We start from the raw sequence: 25,798 nt of genomic DNA, 5'->3' as shown, positions 1-25,798 counted from the left end.
GGGTCATTAACCCCTTCACCCCCAAGGGTGGTTTGCACGTTCATGACCGGGCCAATTTTTACAATTCTGACCACTGTACCTTTATGAGGTCATAACTCTGGAACGCTTCCATGGATCCCGGTGATTCTGACACTGTTTTCTCATGACATATTGTACTTCATGTTAGTGGTAAAATTTCATTCAAATAACTTGCGTTTATTTGTGAGAAAAACGGAAATTTGGCGAAAATTTTGAAAATTTCGCGATTTTCCAACTTTGAAATTTTATGCCCTTGAATCACAGAGATACGGCACCCAAAAAACTTGATAACTAACATTTCCCACATGTTTACTTTACATCAGCACAATTTTGGAACCAAAATTTTTTTTTGTTAGGAAGTTATAAGGGTTAAAAGTTAACAAGCGATTTCTCATTTTTACAACACCATTTTATTTTTAGGACCACATCACATTTGAAGCCACTTTGAGGGGTCTATATGATAGAAAATACCCAAAAGTGACACCATTCTAAAAACTGCACCCCTTAAGGTGCTCAAAACCACATTCAAGAAGTTTATTAACCCTTTAGGTGCGTCACAGGAATTTTTTTGAATATTTAAAAAAAAATGAACATCTAACTTTTTTTCATAAAAAAAATATTCAGGTTCAATTTTTTTTATTTTACCAAAGGTAACAGGAGAAATTGAACTGCAAAAGTTATTGTGCAATTTGTCCTGAGTATGCTTATACCTGATATGTGGGGGGAAACGACTGTTTCGGCGCATGGCAGAGCTCAGAATGGAAGGAGCGCCGTTTGACTTTTTCAATGCAAAATTGGCTGGAATTCAGATTGGACGCCATGTCACGTTTGGAGAGTCCCTGATGTACCTAAACAGTGGAAACCCCCTACAAGTGACCCCATTTTGGAAACTAGACCCCCCAAGGAACTTATCTAGATATGTGGCGAGAACTTTGAACCCACAAGGGCTTTACAGAAGTTTATAACGTACAGCGGTACAATTAAAAAATCATATTTTTTCCACAAAAATGATCTTTTCACCCCAATTTTTATTTTCCCAAGGGTAACAGGACCCTAAAAGTTATTGTGCAATTTGTCCTGAGTACGCTGATACCCCACATGTGGGGGTAAACCACTATTTGGGCGCATGGCAGAGCTCGGAAGGGAAGCAGCGCCATTTGACGTTTTGGGCTGGAATTGAGATCGGACACCATGTCGCGTTTGGAAAACTCCTGATGTACCAAAACAGTGGAACCCCCCCACAAATGACACCATTTTGGAAACTAGACCCCCTAAGGAACTTATCTAGATGTGTGGTGAGCACTTTGACCCCCCCAGTGCTTCACAGAAGTTTATAACACCCGGGCGTGAAAATAAAAAATTCGTATTTTTTCCACAAACATGATCTTTTAATCACCATTTTTTTATTTTCCCAAGGGTACCAGGAGAAATTGGACACCAAAAGTTGTTGTCCAATTTGTCCTGAGTATGCTGATACCCCATATGTGGGAGAAAACTACTGTATGGGCACACGTCGGGGCTCGGAAGGGAAGTAGTGACGTTTTGGAATGCAGACTTTGATGGAATGGTCTGCGGGTGTCATGTTGCCTTTGGAGAGCCCCCTAATGTACCTAAACAGTGGAAACCCCCCACAAATGACCCCATTTTGAAAACTAGACCCACTAAGGAACGTATCTAGATGTGAGGTGAGCACTTTGAACCCCCAAGGGCTTCACAGAAGTTTATAATGCCAGGGCATGAAAATAAAAAAATCGTATTTTTTCCACAAACATGATCAATTAGTCCCCAATTTTTTCATTTTCCCAAGGGTAACAGGAGAAATTGGACCCCAAAAGTTGTTGTCCAATTTGTCCTGAGTACGCTGACACCCCATATGTGGGAGAAAACTACTGTATGGACACACGTCGGGGCTCGGAAGGGAAGCAGTGACGTTTTGGAATGCAGACTTTGATGGAATGGTCTGCGGGTGTCATGTGCGTTTGGAGAGCCCCTGATGTACCTAAACTATTGAAACTCCCCACAAGTGACCCCATTTTGGACACTAGACCCCCCACGGAACTTATCTAGATGTGTGGTGAGCACTTTGAACCCCCAAGTGCTTCACAGAAGTTTATAACACTCGGACGTGAAAATAAAAAAATCATTTTTTTCCACAAAAATGATATTTTTGCCCCCAATTTTTTATTTTCCTAAGGGTAACAGGAGAAATTGGACCCCAAAAATTGTTTTGCAATTTGTCCTGAGTAGGCTGATACCCTACATGTGGGGGTAAAACACTGTTTGGGCGCATAGCAGAGCTTGGAAGGGAAGGAGCACCATTTGACTTTTTCAACTCAGAATTGGCTGGAATTGAGATCAGACGCCATGTTGCATTTGGAGAGCCCCTGATGTGCCCAAACAGTGGAAACCCCCAATTCTAACTCCAACCCGAACCCCAACACGCCCCTAACCCTAACCCTAGCCCTAACCCTAGCCCTAACCCTAACCCTAGCCCTAACCCTAACCCTAGCCCTAGCCCTAACCCTAACCCTACCCTAACCCTAACCCTAACCCTACCCCAACACACCCCTAGCCCTAACCCTAGCCCTAACCCTAATGGAAAAATGGAAATAAATACATTTTTTTAATTTTATTATTTTTCCCTAACTAAGGGGGTGATAACGGGGGGTTTGATTTACTATTTATGGCGGTTTTTATGTTTGGCGGCTGTCGCACGCTAAAAGACGCTTTTTATTGTAAAAATAGTTTTTGCATCACCACATATTGAGAGCTATAATTTTTCCGTATTTTGACCCACCGAGTCATGTGAGGTCTTATTTTTTGCGGGACAAGTTGACGTTTTTATTGGTACCATTTTCAGGCACGTGAAATTTTTTGATCGCTTTTTATTCCGATTTTTGGGACGCAGAATGAACAAAAACCAGCGTTTCATGAATTTCTTTTGGGGGGGTGCGTTTACACCGTTCCGCGTGCGGTAAAATTGATAAAGCGGTTTTATTCTTCGGGTCAGTACGGTTACAGCGATACCTCATTTAGGTCGTTTTTTATGTTTTTGTCGGTTTTATGCAATGAAAACTATTTTATATAAAAAATAATTATTTTTGCATCGCTTTATTCAGCGAGCTATAACTTTTTTATTTTTTCGCTGATGATGCTGTGTGGTGGCTCGTTTTTTGTGGGACAAGATGACGTTTTCAGCGGTACCATGGCTATTTAAATGCGTCTTTTTGATCGCGCGTTATTACACTTTTTGTTTGGCGGTATGATAATAAATCATTATTTTTTGCTTCGTTTTTTATTTTTATTTTTTAAGGGGTTCGCTAAAGGGGTTAACTAATGGGACAGTTTTATAGGGCGGGTCGTAACGGACGCGGCGATACCTAATATGTGTACTTTTATTGTTTTTTTTTTAATTATTTCCAAAAAATGGATTTATTGGGGGAATATTTTTTTTTTTTTTCTAATTTATTTGGCGATTTTTTTTTAATTATTTTTACACTTTTTTTTAATTTTTTTTTTTACTTTATTAAATAGTCCCAGGTGGGACATCACTGTCCTGTGACAGATCGCTGATCTGTCACATCACAGATCACTGTGACAGATCAGCGATCTGACACAGGCACTGCAGAAGGCTTCCTCATGCCTGCGCTTTGCAGGCACTGAGGAAGCCAGCTTCCGCAGGCCCCCGAAGGCCCCCGTCGCCATCTTGGATTCGGGGGCCTGGAGGAAGGGAGTCCCCCGCAGCAGCGCTGCACATTGCGCTGCCGTGGGGGGCTCAGGGAAGCACGGAGGGAGCCCCCTCCCTGCCGATGCTTCCCTTTAACCCCCGGTACCCCGGTGTGCAAGGGGTTAACGTGTCGGGGGCGGTCCGTGACCACCCCTGACACATTGTGCCGGGTGTCAGCTGTGATAATCAGCTGACACCCGGCCGCGATCAGCGGCGCTCACCACGTGGGCGCCGCTGATCGCGCCGACGTACTATCCCGTCCCCGGTCATACGGGACCGGGTACCGTGGACGGGATAGTACGTCGGATGGCAGGAAGGGGTTAAAAAGAAGTGATGGTTTTGTCTACTTTGTGTGTGAGGGTATGGATTTCATTTTAAGACACAAAGCGTTCAAATTCATGGATTCCTGGTTTTTGCAATGCATCGGGACCGTGATGGGAACTCCGGTGGAGTGCACTTTTGCAAACCTTTTTCTGGCTTTGTTGGAGGATGATTATGTGTACAATATGGGAAATAATTTTTTGAGGCACACCAGACTTTATGTTCACTATGTGGACGACATTTTCATGGTATAGGACGGATCTCGTGAATCATTTGATGATTTTGTCCAGTATCTCAATGATTCTAATCGAATGAATCTGTCGGTCACATCGAGATATGGAGGCATTGATTTGGATTTTAGACGTACAAATTAACATTGTGGATGGTGCGATCTGTACTAGAGTGTTTCCAAAACCGTCTGCTATGAAATCTGTCCTACATTTTGATAGTTTCCATCCGGCTCATGTTAAACTCTCCCTCCCTTATAGCCAATTATTAAGATTGAAGAGGATTAATAATACTCAGGAGTGCTGCACTCAGCAGGCAGAAGAGTTGTGTGACAGGTTCCGTTGTAGGGGTTATCCCAACGAACTTTTGAATGAGGTTAACAATAGGGTTAATCAGGCAAGGGACAATAATTGTGGTCTTGTTCCCAAATGCGATAAGAGATTTGTTTTTTGTTTTAAATTCGGCCCTATGGACGGTATCATACGGTCTGCTATCCACAGGAATTGGCACATTCTAGAACGTGATAAAGATATTGCGGAGGTGGCAGCAAGGGGACCCATTATTTCTAATAGACACAGTACCACTCTTGGTGACATACGTAATAGTGAAAAAATGGATGGTGAAGCAACAAAGTAATTGGTTAAATAATAATGTTCCTCATGGTAATTTTAAGTGTGGATATTGTCCTTTTTGTAATTACCATGATGTAAATCAAACACTGTGTATTGGAGGAGTGTCTCATACTGTTAACGGAAAGATGTATATCTTTGTACCATGTTAGCCAGTAGATAGAAAAATATTCAGGATTGAGAGTCCTCAGTGGCTGATACCTTTTAATGGCTAACTGAAAAGATGGTAACACATTGCAAGCTTTCGAGACTACTCAGGTCTCTTCATCAGCCTAGCCATTAAAAGGTATCAACTACTGAGGACTCTCAATCCTGAATATTTTTCATACTGTTAAAGATTTCATCACATGCAGAACTACACAGGTGGTTTATGTGGTTTTATGTTGTTGTAAGTCCTTCTATATTGGCAAGACAATTTGCCCCCTCTATGTGAGATTCAGAGAGCATTACAGCTCGATTGGTTCAGGCAAGGGGGTTCCACGTTTGATCAAACATGTCAGGGAATTCCATGGGGAAGCCCGGAGGTTATTTCTTTTGCTGGCTTAGAAAGGGTGTCTCTTCCAGTGCAAGGAGGAGATCTGCATAAGCTTCTACTAAAAAGAGAGGCCTAATGGATTATGCGCAATCAAGTGCAAGAATCCACTGGTTTAAATGAAAGATTGGGTGTGTCCATTTTCCTGAAAAAAGACGGTTTTATTGTGTTTTTGTATTGTTTTCAATTGTTATGTATAGTTGCTGCACATGTGTTTGAGCACTGGGGGTGTGGTTTAACTGCCGTCCCTCTGTTAAGAGGTGATGTCAGTTCCACTCACCTGTGTGACCAGTAGAAGTGCCACTGCAGCGCGAAACGGCTGTCGACCATACCACTCCTGCTCCCATCCTCCCGACACCGATGTTTTAAAGTATTGGAATAAAGAAGTTTTTTTTAACCGTTGAGTGCCATCTGTTTCTTACAATTTTTGTTTCTTATGATGTCAGTTCAGGTGGATGACCATTTCTTGGTAGGTTTACAGTTGGGCCATACTCCTTTTATTTTTGGATGATGAATTGAACAGTGCAATGTGAGTTGTTCAGAACTTGTACTATTTTTTATAGCATAACCCTGCTTTATTCTTATTCACAATTATATCCCTGACCTATCTGTGTGTTGCTTTGGTTTCATGATGCTGTTTGATCCCTAATGTTCTCAAACTAACCTCTAATGCATTCACAGAACAGCTGTAGTTATAATGAGAATACATTACAAACAGGTAAATCAGAGGCGTAGCTAGGGATTTGCTTCAGGGGGGTAAAACTTCAAAGTCCCCTAACCAGGTTACCTTGATTCTCACTAAAGTGGGGCACCTTAGTAGTGGATGTAGGAGATCCTCAGCAGATGACCGTGCTGTTAGGGCAGAGATACACTGCCGAATCGCATCGTAAAACTCGCGCTAGCTGTCTATTCTCCTGACCAGAGCTTGACAGCTGCATAGTAATCCATCACGCTGTCATGCTCAGATCAGGAGAGGTTCCGGCAGTCCATGCAGAGTGATGCGATTATCGCAGGAGAAATACGGCAGTGTGACTCCAGCCTTACAAACAAAATCTCTATACAAAGCCGAACACTGATATTACTGCCTTATGGTGACCATATAATGGTAGATATCAGTGCTGCAGAACATGTAAGAAAATACAGTACAGTCGTTGCTGATGTTCTTTCTGATAGCGTCATTCACTTTTTCCATCTTTTCCAACTGGCCCAGACTGACATAGCAACTTCTTCCAGCAAGGACTCGGCTGCAGAGATTGCAACAAAGACACATTTGACTTTTCCAGCACCGTCCCCATCTATCCTCTACCTGTACAAACTCCCTATCCTTCTGATACACCAATGCTGAGCTGAGTATGTGTCCCTATTACTGTACCTATTGTATGGTACTGTGTGTCCTCTAATTTTCCCACCTACTGGAGCCCTAGATTCCCCTTTCATTGCACTCAAAATATGATGTCAACAAAAGTGCCCCACAAACACTATAAGATACCATCCCAGTGAATTCCTCCACAGCACCCTACACATGCACAGTATGATGACCCTACTGTTCCTCACCACTCAACTCCCCCGGATAAGTATGGTGACCTCAATATAGTATGATCCCCCAACTGTGACCCCCACAAAGCCCTACATGCAATAAAATAGGCCTATATACAGTATAATAGACCCACACCTCTCCAAACTGTATAATTGCACCCAGCTTGATGGATCCATACAGTATAATGCACTCCCTATAGTCTTCCTGTGAAAAATATTGGAGTTATAATTTCATGCCAATCATTTTTATGGGACTATAAACCGCCCCTACTCTCTGTTATGAATGCGGTCCACTATGAGATTGGGAGCCGCGATGAGTATTGCGCTGTGAGGGACCTTGGAGCCAGCAGGCAGCCCATGGTCCCTTGTGGCCCAGTGCACTCTAACATCTCCCAGTAATTGACACATATTCTGCTTATATCTTTTGTTCTACCATTATCTCTATTTGCATATCTGACCATTGTATACAGTCATATGTAAAAGTTTGGGCACCCCTATTAATGTTAACCTTTTTTCTTTATAACAATTTTGGTTTTTGCAACAGGTATTTCAGTTTCATATATCTAATAACTGATGGACTCAGTTATATTTCTGGATTCAAATGAGGTTTATTGTACTAACAGAAAATGTGCAATCTGCATTTAAACAAAATTTGACCGGTGCAAAAGTATGGGCACCCTTATCATTTTCTTGATTTGAACACTCCTAACTACTTTTTACTGACTTCCTGAAGCACTAAATTGGTTTTGTAACCTCATTGAGCTTTGAACTTCATAGCCAGGTGTATCAAATCATGAGAAAAGGTATTTAAAGTGGCCACTTGCAAGCAGTTCTCCTATTTGATTCTCCTATGAAGAGTGGCATCATGGGCTCCTCAAAACAACTCTCAAATGATCTGAAAACAAAGATTATTCAACATAGCTTTTCAGGGGAAGGATACAAAAAGTTGTCTCAGAGATTTAACCTGTCAGTTTCCACTGTGAGGAACATAGTAAGGAAATGGAAGAACACAGGTACAGTTCTTGTTAAGCCCAGAAGTGGCAGGCCAAGAAAAATATCAGAAAGGCAGAGAAGAAGAATGGTGAGAACAGTCAAGGACAATCCACAGACCACCTCCAAAGACCTGCAGCATCATTTTGCTGCAGATGGTGTCACTGTGCATCGGTCAACAATACAGCGCATGCATAACGCCTTTTTGTATGACCAAACAACTCAATCTTTGTTTCATCAGTCCACAGGACCTTCTTCCAAAATGTAACTGGCTTGTCCAAATGTGCTTTTGCATACCTCAGGCGACTGTTTGTGGCGTGCTTGCAGAAACGGCTTCTTTCGCATCACTCTCCCATACAGCGTCTCCTTGTGCAAAGTGCGCTGTATTGTTGACCGATGCACAGTGACACTTTCTGCAGCAAGATGATGCTGCAGGTCTTTGGAGGTGGTCTGTGGATTGTCCTTAACTGCTCTCACCATTCTTCTTCTCTGCCTTTCTGATATTTTTCTTGGCCTGCCACTTCTGGGCTTAATAAGAACTGTACCTGTGTTCTTCCATTTCCTTACTATGTTCCTCACAGTGGAAACTGACTGGTTAAATCTCTGAGACAACTTTTTGTATCCTTCCCCTGAAAAGCTATGTTGAATAATCTTTGTTTTCAGATCATTTGAGAGTTGTTTTGAGGAGCCCATGATGCCACTCTTCATAGGAGAATCAAATAGGAGAACTGCTTGCAAGTGGTCACCTTAAATATCTTTTCTCATGATTTGATACACCTGGCTATGAAGTTCAAAGCTCAATGAGGTTACAAAACCAATTTAGTGCTTCAGGAAGTCAGTAAAAAGTAGTTAGGAGTGTTCAAATCAAGAAAATGATAAGGGTGCCCATACTTTTGCACCGGTCAAATTTTGTTTAAATGCAGATTGCACATTTTCTGTTAGTACAATAAACCTCATTTGAATCCAGAAATATAACTGAGTCCATCAGTTATTAGATATATGAAACTGAAATACCTGTTGCAAAAACCAAAATTGTTATAAAGAAAAAAGGTTAACATTAATAGGGGTGCCCAAACTTTTACATATGACTGTATGTGTAACCATCATGTATATAGTGTATTGTCTAGCATGTCCTTAAGGCGATTAAATATATACCTTGGGCTCCTCTTTTATTTCAATCTACGAATCCACATGTCCGTTTCTCGGTTTAAATTTCCATGCTACCGGGCTGATATCTGGCCTGATATAATCCTGTTAAAGGACCGGGCTTATATCTAATGAAGAACTGGTGGTAGTCCTACCGTGATGGCAGTGCTCTATTTCACTGGTGCTAGTGAAAGTGGTTTCTCCACCTGTTAGGATTATGAGGGAGTGTGGTGCTATGGAGTGACTGCATGGGCCATATCCTCTCACTCCCTGTCTCCCTGTGCCTCCTTGAACCCATGTGGACAGGGTGTATGAGTGTAAAACTGCGACAAGCTAGCCTTCCGTGTCCCTAGATGGTGCGGAACGTCATGTTGGTGTAAATGAGGAGACCATACCACGTGATGTCTCTGATGTAATAGTGACGACAGATGGGGTGGCAAGGTGCGAGTTCGTCAAATAGTCCTTCATACAGTATAATGTACACCCCATAATCCTCCATATAGTATAATTCTCTCTCCATAGTCCTCCATACTTTATAATGTCCCCTATAGTCCTGCATACAGTATAATGCACTCCACATAGTCCTCCATACAGTATAATGAACCTCATAGTCCTCCTTACAGTATAATGGCCACTACAATGTTCTCACTGATGAAAAAAAACAAAACAATACTCATCTCTCCGCCTCGTTCCCCCTCTCAGATAAGCGAGCACCATGTAGTGATTACATTGTGCCTGCTGCACTGAGAAGTCAGATGCCGGGAAATAATGATGGGGGAGGAAGCGTTAGCTGACCCTACCTCTTTCATCTTTGCATTCAACTTTAATCCAGGATGCTGAAACAGTTGAACTTGACGGGTGGTGTGACCGCTGCCAACACTGGCACTGGGTCCCATAGCAGCCTCGTGGCAGTGCAGGTAGATCATGACTCCCTGCTCTACAGCAGAGATTAACTGTATTGATGCGCTGCGTAGCATACCTCCAGGTGGATCCCTCAGAGTGTCAGGGGCCTGAATACAAATGCAGTTCACAATTTTTCTGATTGATAGTTTTAAAATAATTAGAAAACCATGTATAATTTCGATATAAAATGAAGGATATACAATGGTGCTTCCTGGATGCAAAAAAGGGGGAGGGAAAATAAAAAATAGGATGGATATGTATAAAGAGGAGAAAAATATAAGAGGTGTATAAATGGCAAAAAATTGTATAAAGACAAATAAATTGAACATATAATAACATTGGTCAATACTTAATAAAGGAGCCACCAATTAAAGTGGGTGTAAAGTAGTATAACACTTACTTCAATGAAAATTGCGGAGCTGCAAAAATGATCCAGCATGTAACATGTGGAGTGGCTCTTAGTTTGACCCACACGCACTCCCTTCCCTATCTCTATCCCGGTGACGTCACCTTGACCCCGCCTCCCCTCGTTCCATCCGCTGCACGCCGGCGGCGTCTCTCGGCCAGAGAACGCCGCCATTGTCCATCTGCTCCAGCAGCTGTCAGCTCCAGAGGTGCTATTGCACCATTACCCAAAAAAAGGAGGGATGCCTCCTTGGTGCTGCACCTCTGTCTTCACCATCGCGGTACAGCTTCCACTCCACGTGTTACATGCTGGATCATTTTTGCAGCTCCGCAATTTTCATTGAAGTAAGTGTTATACCACTTTACACCCACTTTAATTGGTGGCTCCTTTATTAAGTATTGACCAATGTTATCATATGTTCAATTTATTTGTCTTTATACAATTTTTGGCCATTTACGCACCTCTTATATTTTTTCCTTTAAGGGGATTTGTTAGAATTATTGTATCTGAATACAGATAGTTAGTGCAGGTATTCCTTTGTTCAGTTAATTCCATGTATAATTTCCTTTATACTTCACAAATTCTTGCTACTTTGTAAGTTTAGTGTGAAAAAATGGTGAAAAGTTCACAGAGTATCAATACTTTTTCAAGGCACTGTGTCTCTCTCGCTATGTATATACCTGTAATACAGGTGTCTAGCAGCCATTATCTTCTCTTGTTCAAAATAAAAAGCTGCTAGACCAAGACACATTAATGGTAAATCATTGCTGATAGCAATCTATCGACACTTAGGTGAACGAATTGTCACTGATTTTCGAGTGCCATATATGGTAGAATCCTACCTTCATGACCAACTTAAATGGGCTTTTCATAGTAAAGAGAAATAACTAATATTGCCTGTCACGGACCCCACCGCTGACACTGGTATGTCACAGACAGAGGGATATGACACACTGCCGACACACGGCTATCACAAGCACAGGGGGGCTTATCTTAGTTATCCCACCGCTGGCACCATGTGATAAAAACAGCAAGCTAGCCTTGCCCTAACAATTTATCGCAGGGGGTTATTTTGGATGTCCCACCACTGCTAACAATCTGCCTCGAACTGCGGGGATTTATGTGTATCCCACTTTTCAGTTCCCCTTTGGAACTCGCAGCTTTCCGGCACCCCCTTATCCTCAGGTCAGTCAGGGAACAACATCTAGGATAATTAGTCGCCGGACGGGCTGCTTGTTGTGCACGGGCGATTACACCGCTGCAGTGAGGGAATTATCAATGCTTTGGCCGCAGCCACCCAATCAGCTTATAAAACCCTTCCGTCACTGCCAGCTAGCCCACCCAACCAAAACACACCACGCTGCCACCAGCTCCAGATTTCTCTGCTTAAGTTATAGACTTAATAAAGGGTTTCGAAGCCAATCCAATCAGTAGCATAATTATCTTAAAGGCACATGTTCGTTTTTAGAGCATGAAGACAGACTAATAAGTTTTAGAATTTATTCCCAAAAAAGGCGGGCAGTGATTACACAGGTAAAAATGTTACAAATTTGAGACATTAGGTATGTACAATGCAAATATAGAATAAAAGGGATTAACATAGATAAACACTTACAGTTGCTTAGATGGTCTGTAGGCTAGCCATGTGGGGAGGAGGTGGAGCCACACGTCGCCCTACATCTGGAGTCCTTTAGGCATGAAAACCTCCAGCTTGGCTGACTAATTTCAGGTGGGGAGTACCTTTTAGGTTTGGGTTTGTGACATCATAAAAGGGGCTGTCTGGGGTCGGTCCTCCCCCCTGTTCTAAGTTACAATTTTGACTACAAAACTTATAATGACTATATCTTGCAGAGGGTACTGTTGTGAGTTCATTTTCCCCTTCACTACTGAGGCCCGAGGAACTCCCTCTTCTGGTGAAGAAAGGTAGTGAGCCTGATTGTCAAACACCTGGGGCTGATGATGATGACTGGCTGAGTGGAGTTAATGACTGGATATAAGGCTACCGACGCCCTTCTGGCCTGCGGGTGATTTCTCTGTGGACTTCTAGGAAACCAGTCTGATTCCTGCTCATCTAAAGCTAAGATTTCTGCTTTGCCTTTTTGCATTAGTGTTTTGTTTTCCTTGCTTTTCTGGATTCTGCCATTCCCTGCTGGGGTGAGCTGAATCTCCTTTTGCCTGTTGCTCTGTCTTCAGAATATTCCTGAGTACTGACATAGCTTTTTTGAAGCCTAGCGTCTTCAGGGCCTTTTTTACTGTCAGTTTGTTGGCTCTTATTTTCATAGGGTTTTTCACGGATTGCAGACAGCAGCCTTCCTGTCCTTTCCTATCTAAGCTAGCGTGGGCCCCATCTTTGCTCAGTCTATCTTTCTGTCTGTGTTTTGTTCTTTCTTCTTGCTTCACCGTCATTATATGTGGGGGGCTGCCTTTTGCTTTGGGGTCTGCTCTGGGGCAGTTTAGATTTCCCTTTCTGTCTTTAGGCTATGTAGTCCTCCGGCTGTGATCGAGGGGCCTAGGGCATCGTAGGAGCCCCCCACGGCTACTGCTAGTTGTGTTGATAGGTTCAGGGGTCTGCAATCCGATAGCTGCCAACTTCTCTGGTTTTCTGGACTTAGCTAGCATTTCTATTTTTGCCTCCTACGGTGACTCAATCATAACAGAATCACCCGCCATACTGCAGATTCTAGGGTACTCAATAGCAGGAAAGAATTGTATAAAAAAAAAAAAAAAGTGTGTATATTTTTTCCTCTATATCTCTGAGGCCGTAGGGGGAATTTTTTTTTTCTCTCAATGGAGATAAAGCAATTGTCTGATCGTGTGGAGCAGCTCGCTGTGGAAGTGTGGGGAATTTCCGCCTACCTTGCTCATTCACAAGCTGCTGAACTAAAGATTCCTACAACTGATGTATTTTTTGGGGATCGGTCTAAATTTTTGAGTTTCAAAAATAATTGTAAATTATTTTTTGCCTTGAAGCCTAACTCGTCAGGGAGCTCCGCGCAGCAGGTTAAAATTGTCATCTCTTTGCTGCGTGGCGATCCCCAGGATTGGGCGTTTTCTTTGAAACCAGATGATCCTATTCTGACTAATGTGAACACATTTTTTCAGGCCTTGGGGTTGTTGTATGACGAACCTAATGCCATTGATCAGGCTGAAAAGACCCTGCTGGCATTGAACCAGGGTCGTGACTCTGCAGAATTGTACTGTCAAAAATTCCGAAAGTGGGCAGTACTTACTACCTGGAATGATAATGCCTTGGCTGCTCTCTTTCGGAAGGGGTTGTCAGAAGCCATAAAAGATACTATGGTGGGATTTCCTGTTCCCTCTGGTCTTGACGATTCTATGTCTTTAGCCATTCAGGTTGATCGGCGTTTACGCGAACGCAGAGCTGCACGAGAGGTGTTGCCACCTGTTGAACAGATGTCTGAACCTATGCAATGTGATAGAGTTTTTTCCAGAGAGCAGCGTCAGGAGTTCAGAAGGCGTAATAAGTTGTGTTTTTTCTGTGGAGATGCCTCGCATATTATTTCTGTCTGTCCTAAACGCGAGAAACGCTTTGCACACACGTTTTCTGTTGGTGGTGTTCAACCTAAGTTTCTTCTGGCTATTACTCTGATCTGCTCCCTGTCCACATTTTCCGCCAAGGCTTTTGTGGATTCAGGAGCAGCTCTAAACCTAATGGACTTGGATTTTGCTAAACGTTGTGGATTTCCGATGACACCTCTGCAGACGCCTATCCCTTTGAGGGGGATTGATGCTACTCCTTTGGCTAAAAATAAACCTCAGTTTTGGACCCAGGTGGTAATGCGGGTCGCCCCAGACCATCAAGAAAATTGCAGGTTTTTGGTGTTACATAATCTGCATGATACTATTGTTTTGGGGTTTCCCTGGTTACAAATTCATAATCCAGTTTTGGATTGGAAATCTGTGTCTGTGGTGAGTTGGGGTTGTCGGTGTGCCTTTAGTGAGGCTCCGGTGTTTTCCACCTCTCCTCAGTCGCATGATGTTCCTGATTATTTGGCGGACTTTTATGATGTATTTAGTGAGAATGAGTCTGCGTCTCTGCCTCCTCATAGGAGTTATGACTGTGCTATTGAACTGAGCCCGGGGTGTAAATTTCCCAAGGGTCGGCTCTTCAATTTATCTGTACCCGAGCACGAGGATATGTGGTCCTATATTAAGGAGGCGTTGGAGAAGGGTCATATTAGACCATCCTCGTCACCCTTAGGTGCCGGTTTTTTTTTTGTAGCCAAAAAGGATGGATCATTAAGACCTTGTATTGATTATCGTGCCCTCAACAAAATTACTGTTAAATATCAGTATCCGTTACCCCTGATTTCTGATCTATTCTCCAGAGTTAAAGGTGCTTGCTGGTTTACCAAGCTTGACCTCAGGGGGCGTATAATCTTATTCGCATTAAGCATGGGGATGAATGGAAGACGGCGTTTAATACTCCAGAGGGACATTTTGAGTACCTGGTGATGCCTTTTGGGCTCACTAATGCCCCTTCTGTCTTCCAGTGCTTCATGAACGATATTTTCCGAGATTTTGTCGATAAATTTTTGATTATCTATCTGGATGATATTTTGATCTTCTCCAAGGATTGGGATTCTCATGTGGAACATATTCGGACTGTGTTCCGGATCTTGAGGGAGAATTCCCTGTATGTCAAAGGATCTAAATGCCTTTTTGGAGTACAGAGGATTTCTTTTTTGGGATTTATTTTGTCCCCGTCAACTATTGAAATGGACCCGGCCAAGGTACAGGCCATTTACGATTGGGTTCAGCCCACTTCTTTGAAGGCCCTCCAGAAGTTTTTGGGTTTTGCTAATTTTTATCGGAAATTTATAGCAAAATTTTCCAGTATTGCCAAGCCATTGACTGATTTGCCTAAGAAGGGTGCTGATGTGTTAAATTGGTCTCCGGAGGCTGTTTCTTCCTTTCAGGAGCTGAAGCGAAGATTCACCTCCTCCCCGGTTTTGCGGCAACCTGATGTCTCACTTCTGTTCCAGGTAGAGGTGGATGCTTCTGAGATTGGTGCAGGAGCTGTTTTGTCCCAAAAGGATCCTGTGTGACATCTAAAATGAATCCCTGTGCTTTCTTTTCCCGAAAGTTCTCTCCATCTGAACGTAACTATGATGTGGGGAATCGGGAACTGTTAGCCACGAAATGGGCATTTGAGGAGTGGAGAATTTGATTTACCTAGAGTCGGCGAAGCGCTTGAACCCTAGACAGGCTAGGTGGGCCTTGTTTTTTACACGTTTTGATTTTGTGGTTTCTTTTCTTCCTGGAACTAAGAATGTCAAGGCTGACGCCCTCTCTAGGAGCTTCTTTGCTGATTCTCCTGTGGTGACCAAGCCTGCTACCATCTTAGGCGAAGGGGTAGTTCTTTCTGCCATCTCGCCCGATTTGAGACGTGCTCTGGAAGAGTTCCAGGAGGACAAACCTGAGCGTTGTCCCAGTGGAAAGTTGTATGTTCCTGACCAGTGGAAGAAGAGAGTGATGTCTGAAGTTCATTGCTCTGCTTTGGCTGGTCATCCAGGTATTTTTGGTACTAGAGATCTGGTGAGTCGGTCTTTTTGGTGGCACTCCTTGTCTCGTGATGTCAGGAATTTTGTGCAGTCCTGTGGGACGTGCTCCAGGTCTAAATCGTGTTCTCGCTCTAGTGGGTTGTTGATGCCTTTGCCTGTCCCCAAGAGGCCATGGACCCATATTTCAATGGATTTCATCTCTGATATGCCTGTCTCTCAAAGGATGACTGTTATTTGGGTGATTTGTGATAGGTTCTCTAAGATGGTTCATCTTGTACCACTCCCTAAGTTGCCATTTTCCTCTGAATTGGTGCCCCTGTTTTTACAACAGGTGGTTCGCTTGCACGGGATTCCTGAGAACATTGTATCTGACAGAGGAGTCCAGTTTGTGTCTAGATTTTGGAGAACTTTCTGTTCCAAGCTGGGAATTCAGTTGTCCTTCTCCTCTGCTTTTCACCCTCAGACCAATGGGCAGACAGAGAGAACAAACCAGACCTTGGAGTTATATTTGAGATGTTTTATTTCTGCTGATCAGGATGATTGGGTTTCATTTTTGCCCTTGGCCGAATTTGCTTTAAATAATAGAGCTAGTTCTGCCACTTTGATGTCTCCTTTTTTTTTGTAACTTTGGGTTTCATCCTCGATTTTCTTCAGGGCAGGTGGAGTCCTCTGCCTGCCCAGGGGTTGACACTGTGGTGGAGAGAATGCACCAGATCTGGGACCAAGTGGTGGATAAGTTATCTCTCTCCCAGGAAAAGGCCCAGCGGTTTTCCAACCGACATAGGACCATTGGTCCCCAATTTAAGGTTGGTGATATGGTGTGGTTATCATCAAAAAATATTGCTATGAAGGTGGCTTCTCCTAAGTTTAAGCCTAGATTTATTGGACCTTACAAGATTTTGGAGATTATTAATCCGGTCTCTTTTCGTTTGGCTCTTCCTGTCACATTTAAAATCCATAATGTGTTCCATAAATCTTTGTTGAAGAGGTTTGTTGAACCTGTTGTTCCAGGGGTTGCACCTCCAGACCCTGTATTGGTTGAAGGTAACATGGAATATGAGGTAGAGAAAGTACTGAATTCCCGTCTGGCTAGACGGAGACTCCAGTATTTGGTTAAGTGGAAGGGTTATGGTCAGGAGGATAATTCCTGGGTCTCTGCCTCTGATATTCATGCCAAAAGATTGGTGCGTGCCTTTCATCGGGCTCACCCTGATCGCCCTGGTGGCGTGGTTGAGGGTTCGGTGACCCCTCCTCAAGGGGGAGGTACTGTTGTGAGTTCATTTTCCCCTTCACTACTGAGGCCCGAGGAACTCCCTCTTCTGGTGAAGAAAGGTAGTGAGCCTGATTGTCAAACACCTGGGGCTGATGATGATGACTGGCTGAGTGGAGTTAATGACTGGATATAAGGCTGCCGATGCCCTTCTGGCCTGCGGGTGATTTCTCTGTGGACTTCTAGGAAACCAGTCTGACTCCTGCTCATCTAAAGCTAAGATTTCTGCTTTGCCTTTTTGCATTAGTGTTTTGTTTTCCTTGCTTTTCTGGATTCTGCCATTCCCTGCTGGGGTGAGCTGAATCTCCTTTTGCCTGTTGCTCTGTCTTCAGAATATTCCTGAGTACTGACATAGCTTTTTTGAAGCCTAGCGTCTTCAGGGCCTTTTTTACTGTCAGTTTGTTGGCTCTTATTTTCATAGGGTTTTTCACGGATTGCAGACAGCAGCCTTCCTGTCCTTTCCTATCTAAGCTAGCGTGGGCCCCATCTTTGCTCAGTCTATCTTTCTGTCTGTGTTTTGTTCTTTCTTCTTGCTTCACCGTCATTATATGTGGGGGGCTGCCTTTTGCTTTGGGGTCTGCTCTGGGGCAGTTTAGATTTCCCTTTCTGTCTTTAGGCTATGTAGTCCTCCGGCTGTGATCGAGGGGCCTAGGGCATCGTAGGAGCCCCCCACGGCTACTGCTAGTTGTGTTGATAGGTTCAGGGGTCTGCAATCCGATAGCTGCCAACTTCTCTGGTTTTCTGGACTTAGCTAGCATTTCTATTTTTGCCTCCTACGGTGACTCAATCATAACAGGGTACCTCATATAAACACGCACATGGTATCATTCTTTTTAGCTGGTCGAATACAATAATTCAAAACCAAACATGCAGTAGTTATGTCACGCCGTTTAGGAGGAATCCATTTATCAGTTTCTGGGGGTGCTAGAACCGTGCAAATTATGGGCCAGAATGCTGGTTTCGTGCATTTTGCAGAAATGTAATTTTCATGTTTTTATCATAAACGCGCTGCGTTTTATGACCGAATGGTTAGATCTCCATTATTTTGTATGAGGGAAGCTGAGCACATGGTTCAGAGACAAAGAGACCCCCCGCCGTGAGGCAGGAAGGAGCTCACACTGGGGATTTAGGTTAGACTGGTTTTGTGTGAGCCGAGGGGGTGGGGGAGGAAGGGGGTTTGCAGCTGCGTGATAGGCAGGGTCTCATCTGTAGTGTAATGCTCAGGGACCCTTACGTCATATCGCACAGTATCATTACATTGCCCAACATATAATTGTATTAAAATTTTAGAATTAGTTTTAACCTTGTCACATCATGACCCACTATAATTATGTCACTACAAAGGTTCATGATTTGTCAGCTCTCCATGATTAGTTAGATTACCAAAAAAAAACAAAAAAAAACAATAATCACCTCACCACTCGCCTCTCCGTCCACCTCTCCTGCTCACTGCCCATATGGTTCTTGGCACCTTTTCTTAGCACCGCCACATGCTGAAACATCAGGCATCTTGAAGTTAGGGCACAGCAAAAGTTCTGACCTAAAATGAACATCATGAAGGTCGGATTTGAAGCCACAGCTAGACACGGGATGACTCTGCTAATGAACATTTTAAGGTTATGGCATCTTCAAGTTAGCCCAGGACGGAAGTTCTGACCTAAAATGCACATCGTGAAGGTGGAACTTGATGCTACATCAAGGCACGGGATGACTCTGCAAATGAACATTGTAAAGCTATGGCGTGCTAAGTGACCTTACAACATATACTCTTTGCTGCACCTTCTAGCTAGGACTATATCCAGGATGTACCTGCGTATGCACTCGAATGTTGTATGATCCACTCATCTCTTGTAATAATATTAATGACCATTTTGTGTCAAGCTATCTAATTCACACTGCAGCTAAATTCCACATAGAGCAAGTGTGATATACATCTACTTTAGTGATAGCTGAGTGGTGCAGATGTTCAGACCACGCAGTGATAAATATTGACATCAAAATCCTTAGAATTTGTTTTACTCAAGACAAGACAATTGCATATTATTTATCTCTCTATCTGTTTTGAATGTTAATTCTGCTCCGTATGTGAACACATTCATTATTTTGTATACCTGATAATTCTTTTTATACTGGAAAACAGACTTTGAGCTCTCTGATTTTATGCCAAGTGCAACTCAAAAAGGAAAAAATGAAAAATGGGAGACACTGTTGATGCCAATCAGCAATTATTCATGCTGTTCATATCATGGACCAATTCCTAGCTTTAAAGCCTACTGCCAGGTTCATAATATATCAATATAAATGAAGTGCTTATAGAACTGAACTTATTAATGTGAAGAAAATAGGAACAGCTCTAGAAATTGGATGTCTAAGAAGTGAAACCAGCTGGCACCACAAGGGTTCCAATAAAATTAGGGCATTACTAAGGTATGTTCAATCATGATTAGTTGTGGAAATTTCAGGAATTGAAAAACTCCCCCCATTAGGCCATATTCACAAGTTCAGTATTTGGTCAGCATTTTACATCAGAGGAAAAGTATAATAGAAACACTACTTCTGCATTTATCACCCACTCCTGGTTTTGGTTTACATATACTGATGTAAAATACTGAATGTGTGAACATGGCCGTAGTCCAAGTTCATAAAGCAAAAGGTGTCAAGCGACATTCACATTGTGTTGTTGCAGAACGACAAGTCATATAATTATTGCTAATGGGTTTTCTTTGCAACCTGCAACCTTGTATGAATGCGACCTGTGCAAATTGGATTTTAGATTGCAGTAAGTGAATTAAGTAAGCATTCAGAGATCTGCTAGACCTGCAACAGATAAAACAGTTTTTAATTAAAAGTGCAGAAGCCAGCAAAGGAAATGATACATCACTGGAATCAGGGTCCCTACCCTTAGATCAAACTGCTCTCAGATAGGGTAGCAAAAAACTATTTTTCAGATTCCCTTTAACAGAGGTTTTTAAAAATTCATGCACATGCCAAAATTCTGTATCAAGTCTGCAATTTGTGGACATCACTGAAGTATTTTTTATATCAATAGCACAAGTGGGAATTTTTACTGTTCTTGTTTCAGTTGTTGGACAGGACCTCTAGCTCAGGAAGTATAAGGGTGTCAAAGGGGGACTTCCATCAAATGCTTAAAAATCCAATTGAAATGCTGGAGAGAAAATCTGAACTCGTTTAAGACAGAATGCCAGCTATTGATCTTTGTACTGGAAATATTCTGCTTTATGTAAAAACTAGCTCAAGAGCCCGGCGTTGCCTGGGCATAGTAACCAACTGTGGTTAGTGATAACAAATTATAATGATTATATTGCACATAAAAACGTGCATCTAATCCTATCCTGTGTGATACTGCCTGCTGAGCCATGTGTCTAATCCTATCCTGTGTGATACTGACTGCTGAGCTGTGTATCTAATCCTATTCTGTGTGATACTGTCTGCTGAGCTGTGTATCTAATACTATTCTGTGTGATACTATGTGCTGAGCTGCGTATCTAATCCTATCCTGTGTGATACTGACTGCTGAGCTATGTATCTAATACTATCCTGTGTGATACTGCCTGCTGAGCCATGTGTCTAATCCTATCTTGTGTGATACTGACTGCTGAGCTGTGTATCTAATCCTATCCTGTGTGATACTGGGCTCCCCCTGCAGTCTGTGTCAGAGGGTGGTCTTGGTTGGCACAGTAATAAATTGTGTTATTTCCAGCTTTACAGAAGGACGATAACACCATAGAAATGATAAGAATAATAGGCCTCAGTTACCACAACTGTCTACAAAGAAAACTGTTGCTAATAGCAACCAATCACAGCTCATTTTTCATCTTTTAAACAGCTCTGGGACAGCATGGCGAGTTTTGGGGGCGACTTTTGTGTTTCGACTTTTATGTGGCGAGGTTGGTGTATGTGTGGTGAAATGTGTGCTGAGGGTGGTATATGTGTTGAAGCACGTGGTAGTGTGTGGCGTATTTTGTGTGTGTGTTCATATCCCCGTGTGTGGTGAGTATCCCATGGCAGGGCCCCACCTTAGCAACTGTGCGGTATATACTCTTTGGCGCCATCGCTCTCATTCTTTAAGGGTGTGTGCACACGCTGCGGGTTCTGCTGCGGTTCCGCAGCGGATTTGGCCACTGCGGGTCTGCAGCAGTTTTTGCTGCAGTGTACAGTACCATAATATCCTATGGATATTAAAAACCGCAGTGCAGACGGTGCGGATATTTCCACACGGTTTTCCTGCGGTTTCTAAACCGCAGAAAGAATTGACATGTCAATTCTTTCTGCGGATTTCGCTGCGGTTTGCCATCTCCTCCATTGTGGAGATGAAAAACCGCAGGGCAAAACCGCAGGCTAATCTGCAGGTAAAACCGCAGGTCTTTTGACCTGCAGATTTACCTGCGGATTTTACAAAATCCGCGCGGCCAAATCCACACCCCAATCTGCAGCATGTGCATATACCCTAAGTCCCCCTTGTTCACATCTGGCAGCTGTCAATTTGCCTCCAACACTTTTCCTTTCACTTTTTCCCCATTATGTAGATAGGGGCAAAATTGTTTGGTGAATTGGAACGCGCGGGGTTAAAATTTCGCCTCACAACATAGCCTTTGATGCTCTCGGGGTCCAGACGTGTGACTGTGCAAAATTTTGTGGCTGTAGCTACGACTGTGCAGATGCCAATACATACACTTTTTCCCCATTATGTGGATGGGGCAAAATTGTTTGGTGAATTGGAACGTGCGGGGTTAAAATTTTGCCTCACAACATAGCCTATGATGCACTCGGGGTCCAGATGTGTGACTGTGCCAAATTTTGTGGCTGTAGCTGCGACGGTGCGGATGCCAATCCCGGACATACACACATACATACATACACACACACATTGAGCTTTATATATTAGATGTCCCAATAAAGATATCTCTTTATTGTTGTGGTTATTTCACAAGAAGCTATGTACAGGATGTGTCTTGTTTATAGCTTAAAATCTTGTACAGACTGAGAAGTGGTTTTTTTACATGCAGTAAAATTTTCTAGTCCTGGTTATCGCATCTCTATGGTACAGCAACAAAACACTGAACCTTTTACCACAATCTACTATATAATCATCTAATGTCTGTCTGTCTCTCTGTAATGGAAATCCCGTGTCGCTGATTGGTCGCAGCCGGCCGGGCGTGACCAATCAGCGACAGGCGCAGTCTGTCCGCGAATCCCGCGTTGCTGATTGGTCGCGCCCGGGCCGGCCGCGACCAATCAGCGACAGGCGCAGTTCGGCCATGAATTGGCGTGGAAATCGAACGACACACGCTACCCCTACCGTCAGGAGATCGGCGACGCTAGCCGCTGATCTCACGATGGTTGCCGAGGGTCATCTGCTGCCGCACGGAGGTCAGCAGTGACGCAGCTGGGAGATGACCGGCGCTAGCCTGATTGGTCATGCCCAGCCGGGCGCGACCAATCAGTGACAGGTGCAGTACGCCCGCGAATTGCTGCGGGATTTGAACCACGCTTTTCTGATTGGTTGCGCCCGGCGACCAATCAGCGATATTGGCGCGGAATTTAACCCTCACTCACTGCGTGACGTAGTTCAAACGACACACGCCACCCCTATCGTCGATGGATTTTACCTGGAAAATCCTATGTATTAATTGCATTATTCTTAAATCTTCATAAATAAACTACATACATATTTTAGAATACCCGATGCCTTAGAATCGGGCCACCATCTAGTATACAATAAACACCTTTTTTCCAATTCTGGTTTTACTTTTTGATTATAACATTTTAATAGTTGTTTTTAATAGTAAAAGCAAAGTAGTCAACTTGAAAATTATTTTTTTTCTTATTACTAAAATAGGGCTCCTATTCTTTTAATAATCTAGGTGATAATGGCTGTTGACACAAGCCAAAGTGTGCTGCTACATCTCAGCATATTGCAAGTGAATGGAGTTGCACTGAGATCTGTAATGTATCACAACTGTGACAAGCAAGTGGCAAGCAACCCAATAGATTCCAAGTTTTGGGGATTTGCTTGTCATGGTACCTTGCGGGTGACCCCTTTCACTTTCCTTAGGCTATGTGCCCACGCTAGCGTTTTTAGACGCTCAGGAAAAGGATCCCCTTTCCCAGAAAACGCGCGTCTTTTTCTGCGCGTTTCTTGCTAGTTTTTTTACGCGTTTTTGACGCGTTTTTTGACACGCGATTTCTGGGAACATTGGGGATGGCTAAAAATGCTGAGCAATGCGGGAATTAATGAGCATGCTGCGTTTTTAGCCGCTAAGCGATTCCTGAGCGGTTAAAAACGCATGCATTGGCACAAAAAGCCAAAAACGCATGCTAATTAATTTGATGCATCTTTTAAGCATTTCTGCAGCATCTGATCCGGCACAAACGCTGCGGAAATGCTTAACAAAACGCATCGTGGGCACACAGCCTTATGGTGAGATGTAGCAGCAATATATAGCGATTTTTGCCTCATGACCTTTGTCACCGCCAAAGACGTCTATAGGTTCACACAGTCATTATGGCTGCGGAAAACTATTTCAGACAAAATGGTCATCCTCATATTCGTGTGCCAAAAATAAAATTATGCAATTTATATGATACAAATGGTGTCTGAGTTCACCCATTAACCCCTTGAAGGCCAAGCCACTTTGTAGGTTAATGACCAGACCTTAATTTTGAAATCTGACCACTGTCACTTTATGTCATTATAACTCTGGGACGCTTTAACAAATCCCACTGATTCTGAGAATGTTTTTTCATGACATATTGTACCTTATCACAGTAGTAAAATTTCTTCAAAACATCTTGAGTTTATTTGTGAAAAAATGTAAATTTGGCAAAAATATAGAAAATTTCACAATTTTCAAACTTTTAATTTTTATTCCCCTAAATCGGAGCATTATGTCACACAAAATAGTTAATAAATAACATTTCCCACATGTCTACTTTACATCAGCATAATTTTTGGAACATAATTTTTTTGTTACGAAGTTATAAGGGTTAAAATTTGACAAACGAGTTCTCATTTTTTCAACAAAATTTACAAAACCATTTTTTTAGGGATCACTTTACATTTGAAGTCACTTTGAGGAGTCAATATGACAGGAAATACCCAAAAGTGACACTATTCTAAAAACTGCTCCCCTTAAGGTGCTTAAAACCGCATTCAAAAAGTTTATTAACCCTTCAGGCAGCTATAAAGTAATGGGCCCCGATGCGAACTTACAAAATACACGCATATCTCTGCTCCGTACACCTCGTACACACCCGGCTCCTCTCCGTCAAACTTGTACACACGCAGCTCTGCTCCGTACACCTCGTACACACGCGGCTCTGCTCCGTACACCTCGTACACACGCGGCTCCGCTCCGTACACCTCGTACACACGCGGCTCCGCTCTGTACACCTCGTACACACATGGCTCTGCTACATCCACATGGTAAACCCCTCCTGACCCCACACATAAACTTTACCTCATCCAGCACCATGACAACCAGCACAGCGAGACACTGAGGCCCTTGATCATGTGACCCCTGATTCCTCCCCTCCTGTGACCTCATCACAGGTCCTGTGCGCACAGCCACAGAACAGCCTAGGACGTCATTGCAGGCTTTGGGGGCTGCGGTGGGTCTATCTGGGAGGGCAAGGATGGGGTGCATGGGGGGGCATGGCGGCTCAGTGCAGTGCAGGAAGAATATACTTACGGGCAGGATGTGTGGGGTCAAAAACGGGACTGTCCCGCGAGAATCGGGATGGTTGGGAGATATCATGGTCTGACCTGCCGGGCCCCTGACTCCCCCAGGCCCGGTTGCAGTGGCGACTGCTGCGACCATGGTATTTACGTCCCTGCCTACAGGTGCTTCGCAAGAATTAAAGCAACGTGGAACGAAAAAATGAACATTTAATTTTTTTCACAAAAATTTTACTTCGGACACACTTTTTAAAATTTTGTATCAGGAGAAAACGAATCACAATATTTGTTGTGCAATTTCTCCTGACTACACTGATACCCCATGTGTGGAGGAAGACCACTCTTTAGGCGCACAGCAGGGCTCGGTATGGAAGGAGCACCATTTGAGGTTTTGAATGTAAAATTGGCTGGAATTGAGAGCGGATGCCATGTCGCGTTTGGAGAGCCCCTGATGTACCTAAACGGTGTAAGCGACCACATTTTAGAATCTAGACCCCCCAAGGAGCTTATCTAGATGTGTGGTGAGCACTTTGAACCCCCAAGTGCTTCACAGAAGTGAATTTGTGCAATTTGTCCTGAGTATGTTGATTCTCCATATGTGGGGGTAAACCACTATGATCGCCTTACTGCGATCTTTGGGAGACAGAATGAACAAATCCACAAAAGGTTAAGAATTGGTTTTATTTTTTACGCTGTTCCTCGTTCGGTATAAGTGATTAGGTGACTTTATTCTTTGGGTCGGTGCGATTACAGAGATACCAGATTTATATCCTTCTTTTATGTTTAGCTTCTGTCACAAACTAATAGACGCTTCTTTTTGTGAGAAGTTTTTGCATCGCCATATAATAATAATAATCTTTATTTATAT

This window comes from Dendrobates tinctorius, unplaced genomic scaffold, assembly GCF_039654945.1.
Source record: "Dendrobates tinctorius isolate UK_male_01 unplaced genomic scaffold, ASM3965494v1 ptg000024l, whole genome shotgun sequence".
NCBI lineage: Eukaryota > Metazoa > Chordata > Amphibia > Anura > Dendrobatidae > Dendrobates > Dendrobates tinctorius.
Note: the sequence above shows the minus strand (reverse complement) of the source record.